This window comes from Pygoscelis adeliae, unplaced genomic scaffold, assembly GCF_000699105.1.
Source record: "Pygoscelis adeliae isolate BGI_AS28 unplaced genomic scaffold, ASM69910v1 Scaffold270, whole genome shotgun sequence".
Classification (NCBI taxonomy): domain Eukaryota; kingdom Metazoa; phylum Chordata; class Aves; order Sphenisciformes; family Spheniscidae; genus Pygoscelis; species Pygoscelis adeliae.
The window spans coordinates 444721-466182 of record NW_008823916.1 but is presented as its reverse complement, the minus strand read 5'-3'; positions in this window follow the sequence as shown (position 1 = coordinate 466182).

Sequence of the window (21462 nt, the reverse complement as noted above, 5' to 3'; positions counted from 1 at the left end):
AGCAACCTGATCTACTTGAAGATGTCCCTGCCCACGGCAGGGGTGTTGGACTAGATGACCTTTAGAGGTCCCCTCCAACCCAAACTATTCTATGATTCTGTGAACTAATTGCGTTAATCACAGTTAAGTTTCAGGTAGCTTAGATCTGCCTCTTTCATGTATGTAAATATGGATGTGGAGCAGAGATGCTTTGATTTCAACAGCTTATCATTTGTAAGTAGAAAGATTATTAATGTTTTAATCAATTTTATCCTCAGGTCTGAATAAATTCAATTTTTCCAGTCAGAAGGTCTGGTGCAACTGAATGGCCATATTTTCCAGTGATCTGTGCTTGGGAGCTTTGTTGTGATGTTCTTTGGGTTTTTTGCCAGTGCTGCAATCAGCATGTTCAATGTATTTGCAAGTGGGAAGATAGCTACTCAGACTGTTTTATTGGCCAATAGGGCACTGGCTATCAAAGCTAGATTTAAGTCTGATCATCTTACAGATTTTTGGCTGGCTTTGGAATTGGGTGTTTTGGCCAATTACTAGTGGAAGGGTATAAATGGAAAGTCAATAACAGCAAGGCACATCTTACTTCAGTATATGTCAAGTTCAAGGGAGCAAGTTTGGAGTTGTTGACTGCTTTCATTTCACTTAGTCCTACTGGGATTTGATTCTCTGTTTCTTGTCATGATGCTTTCCTCAAATGAGAGAAACAGCTATGCTTGCAAGTGACCCAGGGTGGATTTCCAAGAATGGATATCTGGTGTGGCCTTCAGTGGCAAGTGGCTGCAGGAGGTGGTAGCCTCAATCTTTTTTTAATTGGCCTTATATGATACAGTGGAAAATTAGACTGCAGCTTCTGCCTGCTACCTCTTGCAGCCTTTCCATGTTGGAAGGATTTCATGGACTGTATGAGAGAATCCTAATTAGGAGAAAAAAAAGATAAAAAGTTTTATTTCCCAGGCTAATACAAAGAAATGCAACCTATATAAACAGAAATAAAATCAAGGCTCCCTTCCCCTTTCTCTAAAGATGTCATCCTGAGACGCACTGTTGCTGTGTTTATGTTTCCATACAATATAAATGCTTTGACTCAATGAGAGGAAAGTCTCTTCCTAGTGTCAGTGACCCCAATCATTGATACTCTGATAGTTCTGTTCATGGTCTGTCTGAGCTGTCACTGAGAGCTTCGAGCACAGCAAGGCCAGTTAATCCCTCTTCCATACTATTCACTTTCTTTTTCATGGCCTTGCCCCCTACGTTTCTAGTGGACTTAGCATTGGCTGCTTCCTGTAGCACTTTCCACCTATGCAGACTGGTATTGGATTGGTAATTGGTCAGGGTGCTCCTGCCTGTATGCTTACAAGGGATTGTTCCAAGAACTGGTGTGATGGGTGAACAGGACTCACTTGTGTTACGCTGGAATTTGAAGACCATGCACAACAAAGGGCATATGTCTGGTGGTGTCCTGACCTCATAATTGAAATAGGTTAAAAGAAGGTGGGAATCGTGAATGTACCAAAGTGCAAGGAGGTTGAATAGCTTGTTCTTAATAACTTTCTGCCTGGCCACTAGCTCTACTAGCTCACTGTATCAGTATATGGTCTCTTCTTTCCTATGCTGTTGCGCATAATTTCAGAGGGGAAAAATTGATTAGTCAGGGCTTTGGTCAGCTTAATAAAACTGATTTGGCTTTAAAAGTTTTGAATTTTTGAAGGAAAAGCAGCGATCCTTCATGTGGCCCATGAGGATTCCTGTGTCACTTTGTGCCTCTTGAGTAATAGCTGATAGAGATCTTGCTTTTGTAATTCAGTCTGGCCTATAAGGCACTGTTCTAGCTTGCAAATCTTTTGACCTGCTAAACTCTGCCTGAAGATGCTCAATTTCTGTTTGTTTTCAGGCTAGAATCAGTTATAGTTCAGAAGCCAATAGCATCTATGAGAATATTTAGAAAACTCAAGTGTTTTGTTGTCATGCAAGGTTAAAGCTATGTAAATGACCTTACTAGCCTCATAGGATTTTTTGCTGACGTGAATGGTGCATGTTTTGTTTCATGTAATTACTATAGAATACCCCACCGTAAGGTCAGCTCTTGATAGCGCATTAACCAAGGTCTGTGTGCTCTCCATCCCTACTATGAAAGATTGCCTGGATTTCAGTGAAAGCTGAGGATATCTGGTGAGATTGTGTAGTGGGTAAATAGACCTTTAGAAAAATGAGTGTCAGAACATGCCATCTGGTTAAGGAGAGGGCTGCTCTCCATCCTTGCCTTGTGCTCTTGGCAAGCACAAGATTGATGATGTGAATTCAGATTTCCCTGTGAAAAGGCTGATGCTACTTCTCTTCAATATGCTTGGCTTTTCATAGTAATTTAAAGAGTTATTTTGGTTTGGTGTTCATATCACCTTATGCTTTACAAGTGTGATGCAGTCCTACATGGACACAGAATACTTGTGGAATGTCGCAGCCATCTGGGCCTCCCCTTGACTTGGTTTTTAAGTCAACAACATTCATGTGTGCTGTCTTGCTTTTTGGAAAGGAGATTCTAGTGCAGGAGTAAAGCACCCTATCACATGTCAAGTCTTCGGTTTTTACTGGCATGGATGAGGTAGTTTCCATCTCATATGATGGTTGTACGGATCTGCAAATGTGCTAACAGCTGCTGCTTCTACCGCTCACCTTTCAGGTACAGTAGTATTGCAAAGAACAAGGGCATGTGCTGCTCAACAGGAAATACTCACTGGACTCCACCCATGGCAAGTAATCAAAGGTTGTTAGTGGAAAAAAAGGTTTAAACTATAAATTCTGGATTAGTGAATGTTGAAAGACTTGTTTTTTCCATGTATCTAACCTGGCAGGATTTTCAGATGGACGTTAATCAAAAAAGACATCAGAGTTCCTGGGTGTGGCAAGGGTCTCACTTCTTCCTCTGTTTTTCTCTATTTAGATGATGCTTTCTTCCCTCCTTGAGATGGAGAAACTGTCCTTCAGTGAAGGTGTTATCTACCCTAGGCTGTCTTATTTTTAGCAGCAGGTAGAGCCCTCAAAGCTTCACAGGCTTTCTACAGATAAACATCCCCAAGTTTGGATTAGATTCATGCATTAAAAAAATGATATTTAAACTGAGATTTGGGGTTGAATCAGTGGTAGGCTTCAAGCTTATTAGAATCAATGCTGCAACTTTAAGGGCTGTTTGCTAGGCTTCTGTTGTGAGTGACAGTTCTTAGTTCAGCTGTAATGTTTCAGCCAAATGGTAAGCAAAACTGAGGAGGAAGGGGAAAATCAGTGAAAGGCTGTCCTTTGTGGATCTCAAGTCAAAATCTGAAGCAACAAATTTAAATGAAAGGATATGACCCTGAGAACACCTGAGGATCTGGAGTCTGGATTGCAAGTTTTCGTGATTGACATAGCCATATTGGGAACTCGAGTTATGCTGGTAGTGCATCTGCTTGAAACTTGAGGTCTCCTTTATTGGAAAATCTTAAATGAGAGAGAAGCACCAATAAATTAGCTTCTTGGTGTGTGATGGAGGCTATAGTTTCTGGAGCAGGCTGTGCCAGTATCAGTTCATTGGTACATTCAGGGGCTTTTTCATTTGTTTTGATTCTTTTGCGCACTTAAATATGAATCTATAAAACTAGGATTGAAAAACCTTTTGGACCAGAGATTTGTTGTGAGGGAAATGGAAGGGCAGCTTTTCTTCAGGCAGCCTGGTTTTCCATTTTGTTGCATCAGCTGTCTAACAGTATGGTTCAGGTGAACACCATAGAGGAATGGGCTTTTGGTGTTTCAATGTTTCTAGTCCCAGCCTGGAATGGATGGAGGGAATGTATCTGCACTTCAGTAACAAGAGAACTGGCTTGAGTTTTTAGGTGAAGGCTCAAGTCAGGTATTTCATACAAATTGGTGTAGTTAGCCATAATAACAACAAGCTTATCCTACAGCTAGTGGAATAATGCCCAAAGCAATGCTTTATATATATTGTTCCAGACCAAGGAGAGGCATAACTCTGTTTTGGATGCCAGACTCCATATATTGTTATTGGTTTTTCACACCCGTGTTTCCTTAGGAGGTAATGTAAACATAACTTGATCAATGCTTAATTTATTGCCCTAGAAATAGCACTGGAGATCTGGCACTGAATCAAATGTGAGTGGAGGGACAGTGTTTTTATGCTTAACATGAGTGAAATGATACTTATATGTATGAAACAACAGGGAGAGGAGGGCTGGAGTTTCCATTAGCCAGCTTGATGATGTTTTTAAGAAGCTGTGTCTGGCAGATCCATTAGCTGCTGTTACAGCTTTCAGGAACTCTTAGGAGGACTGTTAAAATATCCCAGTGCTCTGACCCCAGAGCACACAGCGTAAGAAATTGGAGTTCCTTTGCTGTAGCAAATAATTCATCCCCATCCTCTTGCTGAGGGAATAGCTATAACAGCATGAAAGGATGTCCGGAGATCTGTTTCTTACCCTCCTGAATTTAGTCAAGGATGTTGATGGTAGGGTGTAAATGGAATTGGCTGAGAACTGGTAACGTTCTCAGCATGTGACCCAAGTCTTTCAGTTTCCAAAGGACACGGCCACTAGTGACTAAGTCAAATGTGAGTGGGACACCTGTAACTATATTATAATTATTTATGAACTGATTAAAGTGTTCCTGTGTGTCTCGGGCTTCTGAAAAATCAGTCCTGGACTCTTCACAGCTAATTTTTTTTTAGGAGTGAGACCACCTATCACTACAGAAATACTTCAGTAGCAGCATCTGAATCTGAGGACAACTGGCATAACTCAGGTGGTCATTGCCAGATCTGGGGCAGAAAGTTTAGTTGCATCCCTCTTGTTGCACTCTGGAGCTGCTCACTAGGAAGTGATGCAATGCAAACGTCTGGTGGGTTAAAGGGAGCCAAGCCAGTAAATCAGCTTGGGTTCTGGCCCTCAGATACTCTAAGTGATTAGTTGTGTCAAAGGAGTATATTTCCATGGAAGCTGATCTTAGGAAAGCTTAAAATTATGTAGACTATTACACTAAAAACAAGTGTGGGTCCAAAACAAAGCTCAATTTGAGTTGTCTGCAGTTCTAAGCATTGAAGAGCTTGATTCTGATATGAGGTATATATGTGCAGTCAGCCTTTCTACCTCCCATCTGGATCAAGACTTACTCATTACTTCATATTTATGAAGTACTTTGTGTGGAAGCCTTGATATCACCAGTTCTCAGCCAATCATATGAAGAATTAAGAGCTTGGTCTCTAACTCTCAGGTAGGAATCTTCTATGCATGTTATGTACTCAACAGGTCTAGCTGGGTTGGAGGAAAACACCAACTAGAGGAACAAGGATGCAGTCCAGTACCCAGGTAGCAATCTGTAGCTGATCTAGTTGGATTAAAATTCTTGCCTGGATTAAAATTCCCCAGCTATCCAATTGGTAACTTTCATGTGTATTTGTTACTTGGTGAAACAACTATGAAAAAACTTTGAGATCCCCAAATTCCATCATATTCCTTGATTGTCAGCTTGGGGATCTTTGACCAGCAAAGACACACAAGTGTGTGTTTTGCTGAGATCCATACCTGGGTGCTTAAGACAGGGTGCGGTTTTAATTGCCAGTACTGATACTCCAGGAAATGCTTGGCAGTATGTGTTTGAAGTACGTATTTAAGCTGAAAACAAGGAAAAGGGGAGTGAATTGATGCAAGCTGAAGCTAAAAAGATACTTGTTTTTCCTTCTGACTTGAAAACTGTATAGTTCTAGAGTAATCTGCCTTTGAAGTATGCGGGGGAAAATAAACAGAGTTTACTGGAAAACTTCAATGCCAAGGAAAAAAATGATCGATTCTCCTGAACTAGTGATGAGCAGATAGTCTAGGTTGCTGCTGTGCAGTCTGAAGAGGCAGGATGGGTATTATAGAATTAGTTTATTGGTTATTTGCCAGTGTACATCACTGCTGGTGTGACCCAAATGCCCCAGGCTAGTTCACACTTTCTAGATGCATCCTTAATAAAAATTCAGCATGTGTGTATGTCTTCAAGCAGAATGAACTATGCTCATAAAAAGTCTAGTCAAAACTAACAGATACAGCTTGGTCTTGGCTATCACATAGGTAGACTAAATTGCATGGCTATTACAGGGAGTAGGTAGCTGAAGTCCTTTCTGACAGACCTTATTAAAATCTGTCTGGTTTTGAGAAAGGCATATGTAGTTTCTGATCAGTAGTGTATGATCAGGGAGAAGAGATACACTAAAATGAGCAAGGCTTCTTTTAAGTCTTTGGTATATTTTCTTGGTGATAAATTAATTTTGAGAAGGGGAGGGAAGTATCATTTGTTTCTGCTTATGGCATTTGCACTAGCTATGGGAAGTATGCTAGTTCTTAGAGGAGTTATCCTGCTCTTCCCGGGGCTGTATCACCTTTTTGGAATAGTGGCTGCTGTGTAAAGAATCTCTGCATTATCTTCCAGTTTTCCTTACTGCCCTTAAATCTTGTGCCATTGTGTTGTCAAACTTCCATGTTACTGTTATCTTTAGTTAAATCTGGTTTATTTGGCTCAGGGAAGGGTAACTTATTCCTGTAATGAAGTCATTCAGAAAACTGATCCTTAGAGGTCAAAGAACCTGGCATGCCTCTGTATGGGCACACTTAAAAGGTGCATTTTCTGTGCCTGATGTGGTTGGTGATGCCTGGGCAGGGAGGCAACAGGGAGCCATCCTCTGAGCAAGTGGGAACATCTCTAGGCTGTGAAAGGAACAGCACCATATCTGAAGAACCACATCTCTTGTTCCCAGTGAAGGCTGTGGAAAGCAGTAACAGCTGCTTCTTATCTCACAATCAAACATTTTGAAGCACTTGAGGCAAAGTATTTATGCTACTGGACAGTTTGTTTAGTCAATGGACTTTTTTTATTCCTTCTTTTTCAAAAGAACTGAAAATGAGTGATGTATATGTGCCTTAGTATAAACAAGAAATGCGTGATGACTCATGTCAGTTAGAATTAGTAATGCTTCATACTGATCTGAGTGATTTAAGGAAATACTGATGTGTATGCACCAACAGAACGTAAACATCAATTAAAGGAAAAAACAAGCTGCTTAATCTTGCTTAGTTCAGTTTTAGATAGAAAACCTCAAGAAAAGATGACTGTCTTCAAAGTGTGCAACTTTTGGTATTAAGGGTAATAACCTCCTAGGAGGGGTAGACTAGCACGCAAACATACATCTTCACTGGATTCTGAGAAGCTGTGGGAGTGAGGTGAAAAATAAGTCTGTGGAAATTAAAATGCTTAAGTTTATTCCATTTCTAAACAGCCTGTTTCCAGAACAGAAGTCACAATAACCCAGCACCAGTGTAAGACAGGGAGATTCAATAGCTAGATTAGGTATGGGGTGGAGAAACCAGGCTGTGCAGCTGGCTTACAATATAACAAACAGCATCAAACTTGGAAAATTCCTGGAGGTGAAAATCATTTGAATTTGGGAGAGTACTGGGGATGGAAATACCGTACGAGCTTGCCTTTTTTCTTACTCTTCTTAGGTGCTCATGGTCTCACTTGTGAAGGTGATATGGAGTTTTTAGCTAACCTCTCACTTCTACTTGCCTGGAGGTCCCTTTTGTGTGACCCTTCTGCCTCTTCTTCAGCTGACTTGAAAATATTTCATCAGCTCCAGCAGTGTCTAATCAGTCATCTCTTGCAAGCCACTTCCCTTGAAAATGCTTCCCCTCTGAATGCACTCAGGTGTTGAATTCAGGAAACCCTCACCAAATTCATTTTTTTGCTGACTCAGCACTTTCCCCAAACAAGTTATTGCTTCCAGTTACTTTGTTTGGGCTAACTAAGGATCTTTCAAACAAAGCAAGTTGTATCTGGAAATCTCTGTAAGACATTGTGCCAGGACAGTGAAGAAGCTATCCAAAAGGCCAACACCCGGGTTAGTCTGAAAGACTAAACTGACAGCAAAGCCCCAGGGCTTTGCTGGTATCTCTTATGCTAGTTTATTAGGTGCCTGGGGCATTTTGTAATATGCTGCACTGGTTCCAGACAGTTCCTGGGCACCTTTGACCTTCCTGGTCTGCTTGCACCTAGCTTGGCGTATATGAAAAAGTTGATAGCAGGCTTTTCTTTCTCCTGCCCAGCCCCTTCAATTAAATTCCTTTTTAAATCCAGAGTCTTCAAATGGGATACTGGCAAAAAAATCCCTGAATATCTGCATAGGGTGTTGCATTCTAGTGAACAGCTTACAACTTGGTGGTGTTTTCTCTCCAGCTAGATGAACTTTGGTCTGAAGCAGTGTGGCAATGTATGCATTCCTCCTTTGGCAAGTTACTTTGACAGAGACTAACAAAAGTATTTAAGGCTCCTGTTACTTTGGTAAACTTTGTATCTAGTTGCACCTTTGCAGTTTAAGATGATGATCCAGACAACAGGTAACTTTTCTGGAGAAAGCATTGTCTTCTTGCAAGCTGATATAGCGATAACCTGATCTCAGGTAACGCTTCTAGGTTCTGTGCTCTTTTTTTTTTTCATGCGTTTCATCTAAACCCCTGAAGTTTTGGATGTCAAGGAAGATGTCCCTATGTCCTAATTACAACAATTGTAATTCATTTCTAATAAAATAGAATTATTTTGGAGGAGGGTAGACATCAGAGCAGAAGGCATAAGGAGTAAAACAATTTAAGAAGGGATGGGGTAAAAGTGAAAGCAGGGGTTTTAAAATCAGCTCCAAGGTTTTTTTTTTTTTTGGCGGGGTTTCCAAGAACCAGTTTAATTTAGAAAAAGTAACTTTTTTTTTTTTCTGAAGTTCCTGCCAGTTAGGTCTTGAAAAACTTCATCTAGTTCTATTTCAACTAAAGTTTGGAGGCAAATAGAACTTCTTGGGGTATCTAACTATTAAATGAATATTTCATAATCTTTAGGAGGGGATATGACAGCTTTTTCTTCGGCATCTTCTAAACATTTAATTCTTTCAGCTTTGAAATTATTTCTTGTTATAACAACCTTGATTTTTTTTTTTCCTTTTGGAAGTTCCTTCAAAATGTAAATACAGCATGCTTAATTTGGAGGTCAAATTTTATTCCAGATTAAAGCAGTTTTAATCTGTCAAGAATGTTTTTGCTTTGCCAGTCCACTTATTACTTGTAGTTCTTTGGAAATTCTAAAATTGTATCCTTAAATATACAAACTAATTTCACTGTGTAAACTCTGCAGTCAATGCTGCAATTTTTGCTCTGATATTTAATACCTGAGATCTTCTATGCTTTTTATAGATATATATCTTTTTTTTCTCTATAGAAATAAGGCTTGGGCAATAGTCTTCCTCCTCCAGTGCTGCTAAGATGAACAGGTAATATGAAAACTTTTTTCCAAATTTTCTTGCTGGATGAGGTGGTCGTAAGTAGGCTGTTGCTACGGTTTGAAAGCAGGATGCGTAGGGAAGACCTTTGGGCTGAAGGATGATTTCAACCCTGCTCAAATGGTTCATGTATGATTTTGTGTGGGTCTGTGTTACTTAATGATGGCTTCCAATCCTGTTCATTCACTAAAGCAATCTGTACTATTGAAATATGTACAAGAACAAGGAAGAATAGGTGGAATTTTGTTCTGGCAGCAGTCTTCTGGGGCTTGCAGATGTCCTGTTACTTCCTAGCTGAGTTGAAATCAGTAGAAACTTTCTCTGGATCCAGTGGGAGCAGAGTATTTTGACTGTTTTGCATGAACTGCGAGGCCTGTTTGTGGCAGATGCTATAGAGATGGTTAACATACCTATATATCTTTAATGAAGTGTTTTGTGGAGTTTGAAGAATAAGGGAACTAAGGATAGGAATGAATAGGGTGAAGGTCAGACTTTTACCTTTTGTAGAGTTATCTTGGAACAAATTATATGCTTGTTGTTCCCAGTATTTTGGGCTACACTGGCTGGTAGAACTTAGATATAAGAATTCCCTAAGGCTGTTGCTTCTGTTGGACACTGTTGCTATCTCAGCTGTACAAGGAGATTGATACTTAGGAGTAAGTAAGCAAATCTAGATAAAAACGGTAAATGAGTGTCTACCCTAACAGTAAATACTGTTTTTCCTTGAAATCACGAAACACAAGGTGGCGTTGCAGCCAGGTTTGTGAGCAGAGTGTGCTCGGAGAAGGGCAGCAGTGCAGTACGGCTCCACTGTGGAGTCTATGGCTGGTGGGCAGGGAGGAAGCAGGCAGATGCTTGCACGTGTATTTTGAGTGATGTACGCCTGAGGATTAATAGCTTGTTACAGGTCAACGTGACTAACACAGCTGCAGAGATATCAAATCTTTCACTTTGGTTTCATTTGCGCTCTTCCTGTTGAGCTGAAACAGAGCTCACTGCTTCAGAGTGGTGCTGGGAGCAGGGGGGGAATGCAAAGTAGGACCCTGCCTTAGTTATAGGTCTGAAATAGTTGATAGTGTTAGATGTACTATTGCTTCATTTCAGCAAATGGCCCAAAACTCTGACAGGGAAAAGAGCCCGTCTCATCAGGCAGTCTTTTGTTTTCAGTGTGCTCTCAAGTGTTTTGTCTGTGTTTGTTTATTGTTTTTGTTTTTTTTTTTTTAAACTGGGCTTTACAGAGCATTTGAGTTGCACAGAGCATTTCCAGACTGCAGCTCCACTGAGTGTTCTCTGTGTTGAAATCATGCCTCTTGCTGCTCCTTTTCCTGCTCCTGTTACTAAAAAGCAATAAATATTAAGACCAGCTTAAGAAGCTTTTCTTTAAAAAAGCTTTTAACAAGGAAGATTTTCTTTGAATGGCTGAAACCCTTCTCCGGGTCCTAAATTTAGTTCAGTTGTTGGTGCATTTTATATTTCTTCTATGCTGTAAACTAAAACTGATCACTGAAGAGAAAGCAGTGAGATAAAATCTAGGAATGTCTGTGTTCCATTACATGGTTAGTCCTTAATTCCTTCAGAGAAACCAGAATGAGGATTTTAATATTCGTCATTTTGTGATGAGTGTTGGAAACTCCTCTGCAGAGCCTGGGTAGGTAAATAGGCATCATTGCTCATCATCTGTGCATCTCTTGCCACCGTAGGGGTGACCTATGCTTATGCGCTTATGTTTAGGAATTCACAGTTCAGTAGCTTGGTCAGGGGTGGCTGGCAGTGCTTAGGTGGAAGCGGAGAAAACTATACAGCAGTAGAAAAGAGTAGTCAAAATGTTGAAGTCCAGTTCCTTGTAATACCCTGGTAATCTAATGTCCCAGGACTCTTCTGAGTACAAAAAAGATGGTTGTTTTTCAGTGACTAATGACTGTTGTGTGCCTGTTCATAGTGCATTAAGCAAACTCCATGCAAAGCTCTTGAGTAGTCCAGCTCTGTTGGAGCATGACTGCTGGCAAGTTGAGCTGCCCTCTTGCATTGGGACATATGCTGAAGTGACTTTTCAGGCCACAGGAGCTGACGTGTGCTGTGGAGCTATGGTTATTGTGTGCCTTTGAGGTGAACGCTCCTGCACGATGGTATCGGTAAAGGGCTTTGCTTTGCATTTTGTAGTAAGCATCTGTGAAGTCAAGAAGCCTGTCCAAGTCTGTTATGATTGTTACTGCACATCAGGGCAGCTTTTTAATCTTTGTTCCTCATGGATACAGTTCTTCAGATTTCTAGTCTCTTCTAAAAATTTGAGAGCTTTTATCATCTTTTGAGATTCTATTTGATTGATCATCCGTAAGAGTGCAAATGCTATTCCTCCCCTTGTACTTTACAATGGTACCATTCTTTCACAAGCAATACTAATATTAGACCAATAAACTGCATGCAGTATAAGTCTTTCTGCTATGCTTTATATATACTGGTATAATCTAGCAGTAAAATATGTTCAGAACAAGCTTTTTCTGGTTTCTTTTAAAAGCAAAATGTTTAGTTAATCTTTGATGGTTGTAATGTGAACTTTAAACCTTTTCACAGAAAGTGAGATCTGTGCTTTGGTGAATCAAGTGCATCCATCTGTAGCGCCCACCTCCTCTTTCTTCTGTTGGTGACTCTTGCTTACCTGTTCCAAGTACTTTAGATTTTCATGCCACCTCTCTTCCTGTGCTGTTAGGGGCATGTGAGTTCCTTGCATGCTCTTGCAGAAATAAGCAAAATTTTATGAAGAAAAGAGAGCATTTGACAATGCTAAAGGAGGCAAAACAAAGACACTGTTGATCAAAGAGGTCTTGCACAGTTTCAAGGACAAATATAAAGACAAATGCTGGTTTTGTTCCAAAATAAAAAAATCCCCCAGCTCTACAGGAAGAGCTCTTTTCTCTTCCTCACCTTCCCAAGTTGTTTAGGATCTATGAGTGCTGAAGGCACCAAACACTTCTTTTTCCATGGAGATCCTAGGAACTTTGCCTGACCACACTGCCCTTGCTTCTGAATGGTTTGTCTTTCTCTCCCTTCACTTTCAGAGCATCTTTAAAACAACTCTGCCTTGTTCAGTATGTTGAAGTTGGCTGTCTAAATTGCAGCTAAATCAAAAACATAGCTGATGATTTGGACAGATACAAGCTGTATGGGATTCTTGCCAGCATTATATTTGCTTTTGTCTTCATAAAAAGCAGTCCTGAGAGATGTAGGCTTGCAACCATTAAGAGTCTGACAAAGGCATGTGCTTTTATATAGGCTTTTTTTTAGAAAACTTATTTTTCTAGTCAGCCAGCTTTATTTCAGGCCATGGCATGTTGCTCACTTGTTGATCAGATGCACAGCATGATAATGTCTTGAAAGAAAATAGCTTGTTTCTGGCCCCTGCAGATTTTTTGTAATTGGATGCAAGTGACTGAAATTGTGCAGTGTCCACCCTGGGCAATCCTTCTCCATGTCTGTTTTACTGATGTGGTGGATGTGAGTGCCCATGCTGGGAGCAGGCTCTGCGGATTGCTCAAGATCTTGATATGGGAAAGGTGAGACTGTCAGTAGGAAAAGTTGCTTGGTGCCTTATTGACAGGTGTTTTTACATTGTTCAGCACTGTTTAAGAAAATGAGGAGTATGAAATATTTTGGGGGTCTCCTATCAACAACTTACCCTGAGCAAATGACTGATTTTAGGCACCTGAGCAGTCTTAAAGGATTCAGTATGGTAATGTGAACTTGGAGAAAGTGTGACTGTTGCATGGGATTTAAATGACTTGAAGCTGAGTCGTCATTTTATGTGTGTTTCCTATGGGATTGTGGGTATGCAGCTTATTTTCTGCCTCAGTTTTCTGGTGGTGAAACTGGTAAGAGCATTTAGTAGTTGCAACACATTAAATACAGTAGTTTAAGCCCTACATTAATAGTGGCTGTGTAAAGGATGAACACAAATGGAACTGTGGGTAATCCCTGTGTTGTTGGGCCAAATTTGGTTCAAGTCTAGTAGTAAGAATGTGAAACTGATATGCGAGATGCAACTTGCTGAGGCAGGGTAATGGATGGACTAATTAACAGCCTTGGCAGAGAGATCATTGAACATGTTGTGGACACAATGCTGTAGTTCTTGGGGCTCTCACAGGAAAAGGAAGGCAAGGCAGGCAATCATATACTAGGAATTTAAGGTGGCAAGAAGCTTTTCTTTAAAGCAAGGCAGGAGTAAAGTAAGGTGGGAGTAGGAAAGAAAAGGAGATGCATTTACCAGCAGCCTGCTTCAGCACTCTCTTGGAGAGGACTAGGTAATGAAGTTCCTTCTATATATGGACAGAATTGGGGTTTTTTTCTCCTGTGTGCCAAAGCCCTGTAAAAGCAGCTTCACCACCAACTTTCTTCTCAGTGACATGTTACCCATGCCGTTCCTGAAGGCTAGAGTTTCCATACAGACAATTCAGAAACTTGTGAGTGCAATTAATCTGTTCCATTTAACAAACTCTTTTCTTCTGCTTTCCTTTACCTTACAAGGCAAATGGGCCTAAACAGTATTGGGAAGAAATGTTTTTATGGACAGATGGGCTCTAAAACTGCCATCTACCTAGGAGACTAAAGGCATGCTCAAATATCCAAGAAGGCTGGCGTTAAAATTACATACTCAGTAGACCCAGGAGTCGTTTGACAATGTCTGCTTCTATATAATCCTTCACTCTTTCTGCAGTGGTCTTGCTGTTCCCAAGATAACAGATTGTTCTTACTTTTCATCATCTCCACGAGGCATCTTGCCTATTCTGCCTGCCTGGTATGTTAGGACTCTGATTTCTCTGCCTGTGCCTGAGGCAGAGTTTGCTAGTTTGCTATCTCAGGTTTAGTACTGCACTACTGTAGTTGCATGGCTTCGGGATCAGAGCTGGTTTGGCTGGCTTGGAGCACAGGCATGGCTGGCAGGAAACTGGCTCGCTGAGGATGAAGACAGAGACATGTTGTTGGCAAACAGCCATCAGGGATATGAGGGATATCATTTAAAATGGTGCTGGAGGTCCCTTCCATTAGCTAGATTTAGGTATTTATAGGAGTTCAAATACTGAGATAGAACAAGATAAGTATTTGTCTTTATATCATATATCAGGTCAGTGGCAGAGTAGGGAATAGAGGAGATCTAGGTTTTCCCTTGTGTTTCTACTCTTTTCCCATCAATGCTAAACTGTTGTTGACTTGGCTGCCTCCCAGCTAGATGTCTCTGCTCATCTGATCCTGATGGCAAAAAGGGCAAGGAGTTGTAGGATGGAGCCCAAGCTAATAAGCTTTGTAAGGTATGCTACCTTGGGCTTTTCCTCTCTGAACTTCACCTGCAAATTTGCTATGCCTTTCAGTCAGGGAGCTAAAGGCCCAGTGAAGGCATCTTCTCAGCTGCATCATTGTTTGTCTTAAACCATTCTAAAGCCTCACTCTTGTTTTTGAAGGCTACGGTCTGCCTGAAGTACTGCAATGTTGCACTTCTTATGAAGCTGCAACAAGGTTTTATAGCAGTTCTGTGTTACTTCCCCAGTTGCTTCACTGTCCCAACCACCAGGCCAGGTAATGTATATGTCTGGTGCCAGCGCTCCTGGCTATAATTTATCCGTACTTCTACCTCCTCCCTTCTTCACTTCCTCCTTTTTAAGACCAGTAATATTTGGATGGTAATTCTAGCCTCAAGGCTTGTATAAATTCATTAAAGGGCTTGTCTTTTGAAGTGGAATTAGTACTTTGTTAAAGCTGTTTGTGTTCTGGGTCATGAACCATCTAATCCGAGGCCTGTGTACACCTGGGCTGTGCTAATTAAAGCTGCCTGCCCTGGAGCACAGAAACAGAGGCATCAGCTCAGTGCAGAGAGCTGCTCCTCAGATCCCAGTTGCAGAACAACCTCTAGCTTCTGTGCTGGATGCTGGTTGCCATCAGACAAACCTCCAGAGTAGGAGCACGTGTCTGCTTGTATAGTAATTTCCTATACCCCAGTATCCTCCCTGTTAAACCTCCTTGAGGCTTTTTCCCTTAAGGCTTTTTTCTCTTAAGAGGTAAGTTTGATATGGTCTCTAGTTCCTTGCCAGAAGCCTGTGTTCTAATAAATCCCCCATCTAGGCATGGGAACTGTGCATCTTCTAGTCCTGTAGATCTTTGCCATTTCCTTCAAATGCTATGTCCCTGGCTCCTGATTGCATTCAGTAGGGGCTATAGCACAGGATTTCTGCTTCGTAAGTATGTGCTTCTGCTTTCCAAGCCTAAGTTCCTTATTAATGCAGAAGTATAGCTGAAATTGAAGCTGCTTGTCTGGAGCTCTGGTTCCGTCTTTTCCTGTTGAATAATGATCAGAAGTGAAGTGGGGACAATACAGCTAGAAATCATGGAGTTGCTAAAGGTGCATCAGTTTGTTGTTTCCAATGTTGACATCTGCTCTCAAGCTCCTTAAAATCTTCGAAAGAACCTCACTGTTAAGCTGGGCTCCCTAAAATGGCTTGGCACCAAAGGACTAGGTTTCTCTAAATTACTCAGCCTTGTTATAGACCCACAAATGGCTAGACTTTCCAAAATTATTCTGAATGCTATCAAGTATGTACTGAATGATCAAAAAGAGGCTCTGGATGGTTTTCTGAAAATAAACTTGAGACACTCTTGTGTGGACCATTCTGGTGTGCAGACATGACATATCTCAATTATTAGGCATGGATCCTTGTTTATTGCCAATGTGTATGACTTGCTTCAGATAAGGACTTGCTGTAATGCAACACAGTAAACAGGCATTAGGAGTAAACTGCTTAGACTACACTCCAATCACTTATGCTAACCTGAGCTAAAACAGATGCTTCAAATGAAAATTTGTCTGAATTTTTAAAAGTCTGAACTTTGCAAAATGTAATTGTAGTACTCTAGGGCAAGATTTTTCTACACAAGCTACATTTGAGATGCTCACTGGCTGCAGCAGGAACTCCCAGCTCTGCAGTAGGCTTTTACATATGAACTATGTAGGAAACAGTATTTGGCATTTTGGCACTGTTTGTATATCCCCTTGAAATAGCCTAATTAATCCATTATTTTAGTGGAATGATTTATAGATTTCATTCTTGTGGTAGTGTAGCCTACACAAGGCAGAAGATGTCTTACAATCCACAAAGGTCTTGATGAAGTCTATCTGAGCTTTTGTCCATAGTAGCACAGTTGTTAGCGTGACACTAGCAGCTGAATTTTCAGTCTTGAACATTCAAAAGCATCTGACTTACGTGAGAAATACAGAATTTCTGGAGAGAATAGAGACCACTCAAGAGGAGGAAGATGTATTTTAGGAGTGTTGCTCAGATATGAAAGAAGTAAAGGAGCTAGGTGCTTAGGCAAATCTGGTTTCCTGGCTCTTGATGCCTTGGTGTGAAGTGTTTGAGTTGTACAAACCACTTAACTTTTTTATGGCTTACTCCTGAACTAAAATGAGAATCCTTTGGGATCAAACTGTTCTTGATAAACATCTCAGGCTTTTAAGAAATACTTCTGGGATTATTGCCCTTTAAATTTTAGGCATCCTGACTTTAGTGTACTGCCTTGTTTGGCTTCAGCTCTCAAAAAATTGTAGAAGAGATTGATGTTTTGCAGAAAAAATAGAATTGTCCACAGCTGCTCCCACAGCTTGGCATTAATCTACAAATGGTTCTGGTTGGCCTGGGCTGCTTTTCTTTTTGCGTGGAAAAAAATAATCCAGGTCTACTTATCAACAGCAAAGTCTACTATTCAAAACATAGAGGTATCTTAAGTCCCTGTATGGTGTGAGTCTTGGCAGTAGCTTACTTTGATTAAATACAAATCAACCAGGAGGCTTTTTCCCCTTTCTCAGCATCTCTTTTGGCAGAGCCTCCATCTGTGGTTAGTGTTGGAGAGACTGACTGCTGTTTCAAGCTGAAAAGAATGCCCACCGTGGGCTATGGTGAATAGCTCTATTCATAAGTCATCTTGCACCCCCCCTTCCTTCCTCCAGCAATGGACTCGAAGTCTCCAGGATACTTGTGCAACCTTGGGTATAACATACTGAGTGGCTGGAGAAGAACACAGTACAGTCTGTCCTGAGGGATGGAAGCAGCACGTAGCTGCTGCTTAGGAAGCACATCAGAAAAGGAGTTCATATATCTCGTTCTTTATTTCCTTCTTGAGCGTAGCCCTGCTAGTTGTCTTCTCCAAGGTCTGATTCTTTCCACTTATGCAGGCTGGCTTAGTTTTCTGCCCTAGCAGGCTTCTTGCATGTGCAAGGAAAAGTCGCATCCCCTTCTTTGGACACAGAGCCAATAATACGGGTAGTTGAAGGAAGTGCCTGCTGTGTGCTTCTTGTTACCTTGCTTGGCACAATAAGGACTGCTGATCCTGGACTTGGGAAGGGACTTCTCTAAGGATTTTTATATTGAAAAAGATTCTCTTTCATTTTACACTGTCATGAAACTTGAGTGTTGAAAGCTTGGCAAACTCACAAGCTAATCTGTCTTTTCTTGTTTATTTTACTGGCAGAGAAGAAAACTTGGGATGTAGGAGGGAAAGCAAACAGCAGGTGGGAGGGGAGAGGATATATAGGAGTAGAAAAAAATTTAAGAGGTAAAAATGGAAGTAAGACTTCCTGCAACTAACTTTTATAGAATTTTGTAAGTAAATGTCAGTCCTGAAAAGAATGACTTTCATGGCTTTCATTTTCTGACCAACTCTTTTTCATTGGAGGAACAGCATTGTTTGTGACCGTGATGGAGGCCTTGTCCAGTCATCTGCTTCTCTCCTCATTCATATTGATGTCCTGTGTCCTTGTCCTGATCCACCAAGCTATGCTAATTCGTATCAGGAAGTAGCTTTACTCTGCCATACAGCTGCAGCCAGTTTTTCAGTTCATTGCACTTTCAGCAGAGTGTAAACTTTCATGATGATACTTTGCAAGAAACTGTGGACACCTGAGTAGCCTCTCAATTTGTGAGGCTTTGAACTATTTGTCTATAACTTGTATTGGCTTATGAATTGTCACTTAAAAGTATCCATCTAATAAAGTTCCTACAGAGCAAAACATCTAAATTTAGGATAATTCTTCCCTTCCCTCTAGTTAGAAGAAGAAAATGTTATAATTAATCCTTTACTTCTCAAAGGCATGGGTGACCAAAATTGAAAGTCCCCTTTCTTGCAGACTTTACACTCTGTCACTCACCAGGGAAGTAACTTTAAAAAGGTTGTTAATGTCACTGCTAGGATTTCAGGTTGAAGACTTATTCAAAATGAAAAGTAAATGAAGTTATTAATAGAAGTATATAAAACTGAGGGACCAGCACAATGTATTAAATCTTAACTCCCCTAATCTGCTTGAAAGAGAAAAGGGGACCCATACAACCAAACCTGTGTCACTAGGAAGAAATTTGGCTGTTGAACAGTCCTCAAGATATGACACTCCTAACAGAATGGGATATTCTAAGTTGCATGGAATTCATCCTGTCTTATTCTTCTTCCCATGCCCATATTATGGGCACCAGTACAACTGCATAAGGCTTGTTGGGATACCTGTTATGCTTTGGAAGAATTGAGGTATCAATAGTGCACAATGGAGACACCTGAAATATTGAGAGAGCTGTGCTAGCTAGAAAGTAGTTGACCTGGAGCCCCAAGCTGCAAATAAAATTAGCCACCTTGAATGGCCAGGGTTCAGTTACTAAAGCAAATGTCACAGGGGTTGTAGAGTTTTTACTGGTAGTATCATGTGTCAGGTAAGGTAGATGGTGTTTAAAAATGACCAAATGAGACAAACCTGAAAACCTAATGAACTTGTTCTTAAGACAATTCTAGCTGTCAGCTGAGAATGCATTTGGATTGTGCTGCTGTATTTTGTAAATATACTTACAGATGGAATCTGCATCCTATGTGACAAAGGAAGAAAGCTCTTGTGCAGACTACTTCAGTTCAAGGTGCCAGTTTCCTTGGTTTCTGACTAGTAAATATAAGGCATCGTTGTGGTGATGGTATTGTGGCTGAGTCCCAGGTCCTAGCAGAGAATCCAAAAGGTTTCTCTAGATAATTGTCCACAGCTAGTGACTAACAGGGAAATCCTACTTGCTGTCCCCAATAGAGGTATTCTTCTCTTTGATAGAGAATGTCATGGTGTCCAGGTTGTCATCCATTAAAGCAATGACTACACTAACATCATGCTCTATCATACCTTACCAAGTACTGCAGCCCATCATGGGGCATGTGTGCAGCACTCACTGGCTCCTCATTCAGCCTCCTGGACTGCACTGTTCAAATCTTACTTGACATGCTGGTGATAGTGACACCTTGGAGCCAGGGTCAGGCTCAGAGCCCTGTTGAGGTAAGCACTGTCATATGCCTAACAGGAGACAGTCCTTGACTTGAAGAATTTCAAAATGTGAGGGGAAAGTATCCATACAAACTACCTGCTTGACGGGTGCTTTGTGGTTCACCCTGTATAAGGTTGTGGCACTTAACCCTCAAAGTAGCAGGCTGTTGGTGAAGTACACATTAGATTTGATTGTACTGATAACTAAAGACTGCATTTGTTAGCTGTAACTGTCCTGTCACATTAATACTGTTTGCAGCACTTTGCGCTGCCTTTCGTGTGGAAGTATATCCATATATCCCTTATTTCAGATCAGGGCATTGTCTAGTCCTGCATGAACTGAAGCTCTGAGAGGGTTTTGGTGTGGAGAATTGGCAATAGAAATATTAAGAAGCTTTCAGGATGTCATAGTGAGGATGTCAGTTAAACTATACCAAAACAATATTTCAGCATTAAATCTACCTCAGTTCTCCTTTTCCCCCTCAGACCCAAGAAGTGTCCTGTAACAGAAGCTTGGATTGGGTTTTTCTACTTCACTGAATGAGCTGCTCTGATGTTTTCTTAGGATTATATATGCTTCCAGATGTAGTTCCAATCAGATGACTGCATGTTAGCTGGAAAATATGATCTGAAGAGATGGCGGGTGACTAGAGACTGTTTGTTTTTCATCGAGAGTTCTGATTTCACAGCTGGAGAAAGTCATGGTACTTAGTCCCAACTTCTCCTTCATGGCCCGCTATTTCATTCTGCAGGAACATGCTGAGACCAGCTTAGGTAAGATGATAGAATCTACCATTTCATGAGTAAAACTTCTCAAAGTGGGATGGAGGCTAAAGACAGAAAATAGGCTGTGGGTTGTTCCCTGCTCCCGCACCCCTGCTTGGCCCTGAGGTTTCTTCCTTTGGCAGTCTGGAAGATGTCCCTCCTGTCTCTCTAGTCAGTCACACAATCATGCACTCCTAAACATTTGGCTGCCCTAGGCAACTCCTTGTTCTTCCTGCAGAATAGAGTTCTGTTGCACTAGCAGTCCCAGGTTCAGTGCTTTATATTCTGTTGTGTGGCCACTGTGTACATTTGCAGAGTCTCTCTTCATTTAGGAATTAACCTGACTTATCTGCACCTAAGTTCTCCCTGCAAGTGGGACAGCTGGAGTGCACCAGCAAGTGACTGAGACCAACACAGAATCATAGAATCATAGAATCATTCATCCAGATAAAGCACTCCTAAACATTTGGCTGCCCTAGGCAACTCCTTGTTCTTCCTGCAGAATAGAGTTCTGTTGCACTAGCAGTCCCAGGTTCAGTGCTTTATATTCTGTTGTGTGGCCACTGTGTACATTTGCAGAGTCTCTCTTCATTTAGGAATTAACCTGACTTATCTGCACCTAAGTTCTCCCTGCAAGTGAGACAGCTGGAGTGCACCAGCAAGTGACTGAGACCAACACTAATAGGGACAGACTCATAGGTCTGATGCTAGATTTTGGGGAGTGCTGTAGTCTGCACTTCAGTAAGCTGAAGTGCTCTGAATTCTTTACTTGCAACTTGTGGGTTTATCTGTCTGTTATCTGGGCACACAAAACCCTATCACAATATTATTAGAGGACTTAAGTGGTACTTCAGTGGAAGTGGCATGTTTCTGTGCTACACAACTTGTGTTTTAACAGAAAATTTTTCTAAACAAATCCCCAGATAGAAGTAGTAATTCACTAGTAGCACTACTTATTTCTAGGACAATGGAATTAGTGACTAAACTGAAGTTATATTAATTTTATTTTCTAAAAGCAATCCTGAGAAGGCTCTTAGCAGAG